The sequence below is a fragment of the Schistocerca gregaria genome, chromosome 6 (genome assembly GCF_023897955.1).
Source record: "Schistocerca gregaria isolate iqSchGreg1 chromosome 6, iqSchGreg1.2, whole genome shotgun sequence".
Lineage (NCBI taxonomy): Eukaryota > Metazoa > Arthropoda > Insecta > Orthoptera > Acrididae > Schistocerca > Schistocerca gregaria.
In genome coordinates this window covers 584,273,453-584,285,080 of record NC_064925.1, presented here as the reverse complement: position 1 = coordinate 584,285,080, position 11,628 = coordinate 584,273,453, and positions in this window count along the sequence as shown.

Here is an 11,628-nt window from a genome sequence, read left to right as displayed (position 1 = left end):
GCCAATGTGACGATCTGGCTTTAAGTCGATTCGATAACAAATGGCGGAAACAGACGGATTTCTTTGGTTTTTACTACATATGAACACTTTTCACATTCTCCCGTGCAACTCGGCTGCCTTCCTCCTTTCATGCAGAATCATAAGGTCCTAGCTCATGTACAATTTACCAACGCCAGCTAAAAAGTCAATAATCGATACCTATAACTTGAATTGTACTACTTCTTACTGGCTATTACATCAACTTAGAAGCTTCATCTGTGTTCTACTATGGTGCTTTTAGTGTCTCCGCATACAGCAGCGCTCGACATAGCTTTGCAGACAATAAGTACAACCGTTTCAGAGAGAAGAGCGGCCAATGTGACGATCTGGCTTTAAGTCGATTCGATAACAAATGTCGAACACGGACGGATTTCTCAGGCCTTTACTACATATGAACACTTTTCATATTCTCCCGTGCAACTCGTCTGCTAGTCCTCCATTAATGAAGAAACTTAAGGTCCTAGCTCATGTCCAAGGCACCAAAGGCAGCTAAAAAGTCAACAATCGATACCTAAAACTTGAATTTTACTACTTCTTACTGGCTATTACATCAACTTGGAAGCTTCATCTGTGTTCTACTATGGTGCTTTTAGTGTCTCCACATACCGCAGCACGCGACATAGCTTTGCAGACGATATGTACAACCGTTTCAGAGACAAGAGCGGCCAATGTGACGATCTGGCTTTAAGTCGATTCGATAACAAATGACGAAAACGGACGTATTTCTCAGGTTTTTACTATATATGAACACTTTTCACATTCTTCCGTGCAACGTGGCTGTTAGTCGTCCTTTCATGCAGAATTTTAAGGTCGTAGCTCACGTCCAAGGCACCAAAGCCAGCTAAAAAGTCAATAATCGATACCTATAACTTGAATTGTACTTCTTCTTACTGGCTATTACATCGACTTAGAAGCTTCATGTGTGTTCTACTATGGTGCTTTTAGTGTCTCCGCATACCGCAGCACGCGACATAGCTTTGCAGACGATAAGTACAACCGTTTTAGAGAGTAGAGCGCCCAACGTGACGATCTGGCTTTAAGTCGATTCGATAACAAATGAGGAAAACGGACGGATTTCTCAGGTTTTTACTACATATGAACACTTTTCACATTTTCCCGTGCAACGCGGCTGCTAGACCTCCTATCATGTAAAATCTTAAGTTCCTAGCTCATGCCCAAGGCACCAAAGAAGGGTAAAAAGTCAAAAATCGATACCTAAAACTTGAATTGTACTACTTCTTACTGGCTATTACATCAACTTAGAAGCTTCATCTGTGTTCTACTATGGTGCTTTTAGTGTCTCCGCATGCCGCAGCACTCGACATAGCTATGCAGACGATAAGTACAACCGTTTCAGAGAGAAGAGCGGCCAATGTGACGATCTGGCTTTAAGTCGATTCGATAACAAATGTCGAACACGGACGGATTTCTCTGGTTTTTACTACATTAGAACACTTTTCACATTCTGCCGTGCAACTCGGCTGCAAATCCTCCTTTCATGCAGAATCTTAAGGTCCTAGCTCATGTCCAAGGCACCAAAGCCAGCTAAAAAGTCAATAATCAATACCTAACACTTGAATTGTACTACATCTTACTGACTATTACATCAACTTAGAAGCTTCATCTGTGTTCTACTATGGTGCTTTTAGTGTCTCCGCATACCGCAGCACGCGACATACGTTTGCAGTCGATAAGTACAACCGTTTATGAGAGAAGAGCGGCTAATTTGACGATCTGGCTTTAAGTCGATTCGATAACAATGACGATAACGAACGGATTTTTAAGGTTTTTACTACATATGAACACTTTTCACATTCTCCCGTGCAACTCGGCTGCTAGTCCTCCTTTCATGCAGAATCTTAAGGTCCTAGCCATGTCCAAGGCACCAAAGCCAGCTAAAAAGTCAATAATCGATACCTAAAACTTGAATTATACTACTTCTTAATGGCTATTATATCAAGTTAGAGGCTTCATCTGTGTTCTACTATGGTGCTTTTAGTGTCTCCGCATACCGCAGCACGCGACATAGCTTTGCAGTCGATAAGTACAACCGTTTCAGAGAGAAGAGCGGCAAATGTCACGATCTGGCTTTAAGTCAATTCGATAACAAATGACGAAAACGGAAGGATTTCTCAGCTTTTTACTACATATGAACATTTTCCACATTCTCCAGTGCAACTCGGCTGCTAGTCCTCCTTTCATGCAGAATCTTAAGGTCCTAGCTCATGTTCAAGTCACCAAAGACAGCTATGAAGTCAATAATCGATACCTATATCTTGAATTGTACTACTTCTTACTGGCTATTACATCAACTTAGAAGCTTCATCTGTGTTCTACTATGGTGCTATTAGTGTCTCCGCATACCGCAGCGCTCGACATAGCTTTGCAGACAATAAGTACAACCGTTTCAGAGAGAAGAGTGGCCAATGTGACGATCTGGCTTTAAGTCGATTCGATAACAAATGTCGAACACGGACGGATTTCTCAGGCTTTTACTACATATGAACACTTTTCACATTCTCCCGTGCAACTCGTCTGCTAGTCCTCCATTAATGAAGAATCTTAAGGTTCCAGCTCATGTCCAAGGCACCAAAGCCAGCTAAAAAGTCAATAATCGATACCTATAACTTGAATTGTACTTCTTCTTACTGGCTATTACATCAACTTAGAAGCTTCATGTCTGTTCTACTATGGTGCTTTTAGTGTCTCCGCATACCGCAGCACGCGACATAGCTTTGCAGACGATAAGTACAACCGTTTTAGAGAGTAGAGCGCCCAACGTGACGATCTGGCTTTAAGTCGATTCGATAACAAATGAGGAAAACGGACGGATTTCTCAGGGTTTTACTACATATCAACACTTTTCACATTCTCACGTGCAACGCGGCTGCTAGAATTCCTGTCATGTAAAATCTTAAGTTCCTAGCTCATGCCCAAGGCACCAAAGAAGGGTAAAAAGTCAACAATCGATACCTAAAACTTGAATTGTACTACTTCTTACTGGCTATTACATCAACTTAGAAGCTTCATCTGTGTTCTACTATGGTGCTTTTAGTGTCTCCGCATGCCGCAGCACTCGACATAGCTTTGCAGACGATAAGTACAACCGTTTCAGAGAGAAGTGCGGTCAATGTGACGATCTGGCTTTAAGTCGATTCGATAACAAATGACGAAAACGGACGTATTTCTCAGGTTTTTACTATATATGAACACTTTTCACATTCTTCCGTGCATCTTGGCTGTTAGTCGTCCTTTCATGCAGAATTTTAAGGTCCTAGTTCACGTCCAAGGCACCAAAGCCAGCTAAAAAGTCAATAATCGATACCTATAACTTGAATTGTACTTCTTCTTACTGGCTATTACATCAACTTAGAAGCTTCATCTGTGTTCTACTATGGTGCTTTTAGTGTCTCCGCATGCCGCAGCACTCGACATAGCTTTGCAGACGATAAGTACAACCGTTTCAGAGAGAAGAGCGGCCAATGTGACGATCTGGCTTTAAGTCGATTCGATAACAAATGTCGAACACGGACGGATTTCTCTGGTCTTTACTACATATGAACACTTTTCACATTCTGCCGTGCAACTCGGCTGCTAGTCCTCCTTTCATGCAGAATCTTAAGGTCCTAGCTCATGTTCAAGTCACCAAAACCAGCTAAGAAGCCAATAATCGATACTTATAACATGATTTGTACTACTTATTACTGGGTATTACATCAGCTTAGAAGCTTCATCTGTGTTCTACTATGGTGCTTTTAGTGTCTCCGCATACCGCAGCACGCGACATAGCTTTGCAGACGATAAGTACAACCGTTTCAGAGAGAAGAGAGGCCAATGTGACGATCTGGCTTTAAGTCGATTGCATAAGAAATGGCGGAAACTGACGGATTTCTCAGGTTTTTACTACATATGAACACTTTTCACTTTCTCCCTCGCAACTCGGCTGCTAGTCCTCCTTTCATGCAGAATCTTAAGGCCCTAGCTCATGTCCAAGACACCAAAGCCAGCTAAAAAGTCAATAATCGATACCTAAAACTTGAATTGTACTACTTCTTACTGGCTATTACATCAACTTAGAAGCTTCATCTGTGTTCTACTATGGTGCTTTTAGTGTCTCCGCATACCGCAGCACGCGACATAGCTTTGCAGACGATAAGTACAACCAATTCAGAGAGAAGAGCGGCCAATGTGACGATCTGGCTTTAAGTCGATTCGATAACAAATGGCGGAAACAGACGGATTTCTTTGGTTTTTACTACATATGAACACTTTTCACATTCTCCCGTGCAACTCGGCTGCCTTCCTCCTTTCATGCAGAATCATAAGGTCCTAGCTCATGTACAATTTACCAACGCCAGCTAAAAAGTCAATAATCGATACCTATAACTTGAATTGTACTACTTCTTACTGGCTATTACATCAACTTAGAAGCTTCATCTGTGTTCTACTATGGTGCTATTAGTGTCTCCGCATACCGCAGCGCTCGACATAGCTTTGCAGACAATAAGTACAACCGTTTCAGAGAGAAGAGTGGCCAATGTGACGATCTGGCTTTAAGTCGATTCGATAACAAATGTCGAACACGGACGGATTTCTCAGGCTTTTACTACATATGAACACTTTTCACATTCTCCCGTGCAACTCGTCTGCTAGTCCTCCATTAATGAAGAATCTTAAGGTTCCAGCTCATGTCCAAGGCACCAAAGCCAGCTAAAAAGTCAATAATCGATACCTATAACTTGAATTGTACTTCTTCTTACTGGCTATTACATCAACTTAGAAGCTTCATGTCTGTTCTACTATGGTGCTTTTAGTGTCTCCGCATACCGCAGCACGCGACATAGCTTTGCAGACGATAAGTACAACCGTTTTAGAGAGTAGAGCGCCCAACGTGACGATCTGGCTTTAAGTCGATTCGATAACAAATGAGGAAAACGGACGGATTTCTCAGGGTTTTACTACATATCAACACTTTTCACATTCTCACGTGCAACGCGGCTGCTAGAATTCCTGTCATGTAAAATCTTAAGTTCCTAGCTCATGCCCAAGGCACCAAAGAAGGGTAAAAAGTCAACAATCGATACCTAAAACTTGAATTGTACTACTTCTTACTGGCTATTACATCAACTTAGAAGCTTCATCTGTGTTCTACTATGGTGCTTTTAGTGTCTCCGCATGCCGCAGCACTCGACATAGCTTTGCAGACGATAAGTACAACCGTTTCAGAGAGAAGTGCGGCCAATGTGACGATCTGGCTTTAAGTCGATTCGATAACAAATGACGAAAACGGACGTATTTCTCAGGTTTTTACTATATATGAACACTTTTCACATTCTTCCGTGCAACTTGGCTGTTAGTCGTCCTTTCATGCAGAATTTTAAGGTCCTAGTTCACGTCCAAGGCACCAAAGCCAGCTAAAAAGTCAATAATCGATACCTATAACTTGAATTGTACTTCTTCTTACTGGCTATTACATCAACTTAGAAGCTTCATCTGTGTTCTACTATGGTGCTTTTAGTGTCTCCGCATGCCGCAGCACTCGACATAGCTTTGCAGACGATAAGTACAACCGTTTCAGAGAGAAGAGCGGCCAATGTGACGATCTGGCTTTAAGTCGATTCGATAACAAATGTCGAACACGGACGGATTTCTCTGGTCTTTACTACATATGAACACTTTTCACATTCTGCCGTGCAACTCGGCTGCTAGTCCTCCTTTCATGCAGAATCTTAAGGTCCTAGCTCATGTTCAAGTCACCAAAACCAGCTAAGAAGCCAATAATCGATACTTATAACATGATTTGTACTACTTATTACTGGGTATTACATCAGCTTAGAAGCTTCATCTGTGTTCTACTATGGTGCTTTTAGTGTCTCCGCATACCGCAGCACGCGACATAGCTTTGCAGACGATAAGTACAACCGTTTCAGAGAGAAGAGCGGCCAATGTGACGATCTGGCTTTAAGTCGATTCGATAACAAATGTCGAACACGGACGGATTTCTCTGGTCTTTACTACATATGAACACTTTTCACATTCTGCCGTGCAACTCGGCTGCTAGTCCTCCTTTCATACAGAATCATAAGGTCCTAGCTCATGTACAAGGTACCAAAGTCAGCTAAAAAGTCAATAATCGATACCTATATCTTGAATTGTACTACTTCTTACTGGCTATTACATCAACTTAGAAGCTTCATCTGTGTTCTACTATGGTGCTTTTAGTGTCTCCGCATACAGCAGCGGTCGACATAGCTTTGCAGACAATAAGTACAACCGTTTCAGAGAGAAGAGCGGCCAATGTGACGAACTGGCTTTAAGTCGATTCGATAACAAATGTCGAACACGGACGGATTTCTCAGGCTTTTACTACATATGAACACTTTTCACATTCTCCCGTGCAACTCGGCTGCTAGTCCTCAATTAATGAAGAATCTTAAGGTCCTAGCTCATGTCCAAGGCACCAAAGACAGCTAAAAAGTCAACAATCGATACCTAAAACTTGAATTTTACTACTTCTTACTGGCTATTACATCAACTTGGAAGCTTCATCTGTGTTCTACTATGGTGCTTTTAGTGTCTCCACATACCGCAGCACGCGACATAGCTTTGCAGACGATAAGTACAACCGTTTCAGAGAGAAGTGCGGCCAATGTGACGATCTGGCTTTAAGTCGATTCGATAACAAGTGACGAAAACGGACGTATTTCTCAGGTTTTTACTATATATGAACACTTTTCACATTCTTCCGTGCAACTTGGCTGTTAGTCGTCCTTTCATGCAGAATTTTAAGGTCCTAGTTCACGTCCAAGGCACCAAAGCCAGCTAAAAAGTCAATAATCGATACCTATAACTTGAATTGTACTTCTTCTTACTGGCTATTACATCAACTTAGAAGCTTCATGTGTGTTCTACTATGGTGCTTTTAGTGTCTCCGCATACCGCAGCACGCGACATAGCTTTGCAGACGATAAGTACAACCGTTTTAGAGAGTAGAGCGCCCAACGTGACGATCTGGCTTTAAGTCGATTCGATAACAAATGAGGAAAACGGACGGATTTCTCAGGTTTTTACTACATATGAACACTTTTCACATTCTCCCGTGCTACGCGGCTGCTAGACCTCCTATCATGTAAAATCTTAAGTTCCTAGCTCATGCCCAAGGCACCAAAGAAGGGTAAAAAGTCAACAATCGATACCTAAAACTTGAATTGTACTACTTCTTACTGGCTATTACATCAACTTAGAAGCTTCATCTGTGTTCTACTATGGTGCTTTTAGTGTCTCCGCATGCCGCAGCACTCGACATAGCTTTGCAGACGATAAGTACAACCGTTTCAGAGAGAAGAGCGGCCAATGTGACGATCTGGCTTTAAGTCGATTCGATAACAAATGTCGAACACGGACGGATTTCTCTGGTTTTTACTACATATGAACACTTTTCACATTCTGCCGTGCAACTCGGCTGCAAATCCTCCTTTCATGCAGAATCTTAAGGTCCTAGCTCATGTTCAAGTCACCAAAGCCAGCTATGAAGTCAATAATCGATACTTATAACATGAATTGTACTACTTCTTACTGGCTATTACATCAGCTTAGAAGCTTCATCTGTGTTCTACTATGGTGGTTTTAGTGTCTCCGCATACCGCAGCACGCGACATAGCTTTGCAGACGATAAGTACAACCGTTTCAGAGAGAAGAGCGGCCAATGTGACGATCTGGCTTTAAGTCGATTCCATAACAAATGGCGGAAACGGACGGATTTCTCAGGTTTTTACTACATATGAACACTTTTCACATTCTCCCGTGCAACTGGGCTGCTAGTCCTCCTTTCATGCAGAGTCATAAGGTCCTAGCTCATGTCCAAGGTACCAAAGCCAGCTAAAAAGTCAATAATCGATACCTATAACTAGAATTGTACTACTTCTTACTGGCTATTACATCAACTTAGAAGCTTCATCTGTGTTCTACTACGGTGCTTTTAGTGTTTCCGCATACCGCAGCACTCGACATAGCTTTGCAGACAATAAGTACAACCGTTTCAGAGAGAAGAGCGGCCAATGTGACGATCTGGCTTTACGTCGATTCGATAACAAATGTCGAACACGGACGGATTTCTCAGGCTTTTACTACATATGAACACTTTTCACATTCTCCCGTGCAACTCGGCTGCTAGTCCTCCATTAATGAAAAACCTTAAGGTCCTAGCTCATGTCCAAGGCACCAAAGCCAGCTAAAAAGTCAATAATCAATACCTAACACTGGAGTTGTACTACTTCTTACTGACTATTACATCAACTTAGAAGCCTCATCTGTGTTCTACTATGGTGCTTTTAGTGTCTCTGCATACCGCAGCACGCGACATACGTTTGCAGTCGATAAGTACAACCGTTTCAGAGAGAAGAGCGGCTAATGTGACGATCTGGCTTTAAGTCGATTCGATAACAATGACGATAACGAACGGATTTTTAAGGTTTTTACTACATATGAACACTTTTCACATTCTCCCGTGCAACTCGGCTGCAAGTCCTCCTTTCATGCAGAATCTTAAGGTCCTAGCCATGTCCAAGGCACCAAAGCCAGCTAAAAAGTCAATAATCGATTCCTAAAACTTGAATTATACTACTTCTTAATGGCTATTACATCAAATTAGAGGCTTCATCTGTGTTCTACTATGGTGCTTTTAGTGTCTCCGCATACCGCAGCACGCGACATAGCTTTGCAGTCGATAAGTACAACCGTTTCAGAGAGAAGAGCGGCCAATGTGACGATCTGGCTTTAAGTCAATTCGATAACAAATGACGAAAACGGAAGGATTTTTCAGGTTTTTACTACATATGAACATTTTAAACATTCTCCCGTGCAACTCGGCTGCTAGTCCTCCTTTAATGCAGAATCTTAAGGTCCTAGCTCATGTTCAAGTGACCAAAGCCAGCTAAGAAGTCAATAATCAATACCTATAACGTGAATTGTACTACATCTTACTGGCTATTACATCAGCTTAGAAGCTTCATCTGTGTTCTACTATGGTGCTTTTAGTGTCTCCGCATACCGCAGCACGCGACATAGCATTGCAGACGATAAGTACAACCGTTTCAGAGAGACGAGCGGCCAATGTGACGATCTGGCTTTAAGTCGATTCCATAACAAATGGCGGAAACGGACGGATTTCTCAGGTTTTTACTACATATGAACACTTTTCGCAGTCTCCCGTGCAACTGGGCTGCTAGTCCTCCTTTCATGCAGAATCATAAGGTCGTAGCTCATGTCCAAGGTACCAAAGCCAGCTAAAAAGTCAATAATCGATACCTATAACTTGAATTGTACTACTTCTTACTGGCTATTACATCAACTTAGAAGCATCATCTGTGTTCTACTATGGTGCTTATAGTGTCTGCGCATACCGCAGCACTCGACATAGCTTTGCAGACGATAAGTACAACCGTTTCAGAGAGAAGAGCGGCCAATGTGACGATCTGGTTTAAGTCGATTCGATAACAAATGTCGAACACGGACGGATTTCTCAGGCTTTTACTACATATGAACACTTTTCACATTCTCCCGTGCAACTCGGCTGCTAGTCCTCCATTAATGAAGAATCTTAAGGTCCTAGCTCATGTCCAAGGCACCAAAGCCAGCTAAAAAGTCAATAATCGATACCTGAATCTTGAATTGTACTACTTCTTACTGGCTATTACATCAACTTGGCAGCTTCATCTGTGTCCTACTATGGTGCTTTTAGTGTCTCCACATACCGCAGCACGCGACATAGCTTTGCAGACGATAAGTACAACCGTTTCAGAGAGAAGAGCGGCCAATGTGACGATCTGGCTTTAAGTCGATTCGATAACAAATGACGAAAACGGACGTATTTCTCGGGTTTTTACTACATGTGAAGACTTTTCACATTCTCCCGTGCAACGCGGCTGCTAGACCTCCTATCTTGCAAAATCTTAAGTTCCTAGCTCATGCCCAAGGCACCAAAGAAGGGTAAAAAGTCAACAATCGATACCTAAAACTTGAAATGTACTACTTCTTACTGACTATAACATCAACTTGGAAGCTTCATCTGTGTTCCAGTATGGTGCTTTTAGTGTCTCCGCATGCCGCAGCACTCGACATAGCTTTGCAGACGATAAGTACAACCGTTTCATAGAGAAGAGCGGCCAATGTGACGATCTGGCTTTAATTCGATTCGATAACAAATGTCGAACACGGACGGATTTCCCTGGTTTTTACTACATATGAACACTTTTCACATTCTCCCGTGCAACTCGGCTGCTAGTCCTCCTTTCATGCAGAATCGTAAGGTCCTAGCTCATGTCCAAGGCACCAAAGCCAGCTAAAAAGTCAATAATCGATATCTAAAATTTCAATTGTACTACTTCTTACTAGCTATTACATCAACATAGAAGCTTCATCTGTGTTCTACTATGCTGCTTTTAGTGTCTCCGCATACTGCAGCACGCGACATACCTTTGCAGACGATAAGTGCAAGCGTTTCAGAGAAAAGAGCGCGCAATGTGAAGATCAGGCTTTAAGTCGATTCGATAACAAACGACGAAAACGGACGGATTTCTCAGGTTTTTACTACATATGAACACTTGTCACATTCTCCCGTGCAACTCAGCTGCTAGCCCTCCTTTCATGCAGAATCTTAAGGTCCTAGCTCATGTCCAAGGCACCAAAGCCAGCTAAAAAGTCAATAATCAATACCTAAAACTGGTATTGTACTAATTCTTACTGGCTATTACATCATCTTAGAAGCTTCATCTGTGTTCTACTATGGTGCTTTTAGTGTCTCCGCAAACCGCAGCACGCGACATAGCTTTCACACGATAAGTACAACCGTTTCAGAGAGAAGAGCGGCCAATGTGACGATCTGGCTTTAAGTCGATTCCATAACAAATGGCGGAAACGGACGGATTTCTCAGGTTTTTACTACATATGAACACTTTTCGCAGTCTCCCGTGCAACTGGGCTGCTAGTCCTCCTTTCATGCAGAATCATAAGGTCGTAGCTCATGTCCAAGGTACCAAAGCCAGCTAAAAAGTCAATAATCGATACCTATAACTTGAATTGTACTACTTCTTACTGGCTATTACATCAACTTAGAAGCTTCATCTGTGTTCTACTATGGTGCTTATAGTGTCTGCGCATACCGCAGCACTCGACATAGCTTTGCAGACGATAAGTACAACCGTTTCAGAGAGAAGAGCGGCCAATGTGACGATCTGGTTTAAGTCGATTCGATAACAAATGTCGAACACGGACGGATTTCTCAGGCTTTTACTACATATGAACACTTTTCACATTCTCCCGTGCAACTCGGCTGCTAGTCCTCCATTAATGAAGAATCTTAAGGTCCTAGCTCATGTCCAAGGCACCAAAGCCAGCTAAAAAGTCAATAATCGATACCTGAATCTTGAATTGTACTACTTCTTACTGGCTATTACATCAACTTGGCAGCTTCATCTGTGTCCTACTATGGTGCTTTTAGTGTCTCCACATACCGCAGCACGCGACATAGCTTTGCAGACGATAAGTACAACCGTTTCAGAGAGAAGAGCGGCCAATGTGACGATCTGGCTT